This window comes from Arachis duranensis, chromosome 6 (genome assembly GCF_000817695.3).
Source record: "Arachis duranensis cultivar V14167 chromosome 6, aradu.V14167.gnm2.J7QH, whole genome shotgun sequence".
NCBI classification, from domain to species: Eukaryota; Viridiplantae; Streptophyta; class Magnoliopsida; order Fabales; family Fabaceae; genus Arachis; species Arachis duranensis.
Window position 1 is genome coordinate 23,510,596 of NC_029777.3, and position 1,064 is coordinate 23,511,659.

The window sequence follows — 1,064 nt, forward strand, 5'->3', positions numbered from 1 at the left end:
TTTTCAGAGTGGGTGCAGTTAGACATCTTCTACTATGGGCTTACAGAAAAAGCTCAGATGTCTTTAGACCACTCAGCTGGTGGATCTATACACATGAGGAAGACAATTGAAGATGCTCAAGAGCTTATAGACACTGTTGCTTGAAATCAACATTTATACTCTAACAATGAGTTCTCTACAAAAGAGGAAGTCATGGCAGTAGCCACTGATCCTAATCCTCAAGAACAGATGATTGAGCTTAATCAACAATTGCACCTGATGACAAAACAATTAGCAGAATTTAAAGAGATGCTCCAAGAAACTAAAATTGCTAACAAGAACATAGAACTACAATTGAATCAGACAAAACAGCAGATATCTAAACAAATAACAGAGGAATGCCAAGCAGTTTAACTAAGGAGTGGAAAGACATTGAATAACACTGCTCAAAGCAGCAAAAAGCCAAACAAGGAACAATTGACAGAGGATAACCAAACCACTGTTGAGAATCCCTCTGAGGACAGTAAGAGCCCAGAGAGGAGTACTTTTGGCGTTCAAACGCCAGAAAAGGGAGGAGAGCTGGCGTTAAACGCCCATTCCCTGCCCAATTCTGGCGTTCAAATGCCAGAGAAGGGAGAGAAGTTGGCGTTAAACGCCCAAACTTCACCCAATCCTGGCGTTCAGACGCTAAGGGAGGATCAGACACCTGAGAGTGCTGACAGTAATCCCTCTAAAAAGGCTTCTTCAACCACTTCTGTAAGGAATAAACCTGCAGCAACTAAGGTTGAAGAATATAAAGCCAAGATGCCTTATCCTCAGAAACTCCGCCAAGCGGAACAAGATAAGCAATTCGCCCGCTTTGCAGACTATCTAAGGACTCTTGAAATAAAGATTCCGTTTGCAGAGGCACTTGAGCAAATACCTTCTTATGCTAAGTTCATGAAAGAGATCTTAAGTCATAAGAAAGATTGGAGAGAAACTGAAAAAGTATTTCTCACTAAAGAATGCAGTGCAGTAATTCTAAAAAGCTTACCAGAAAAGCTTCAAGATCCAGGAAGCTTTATGATACCATGCACATTAGAAGG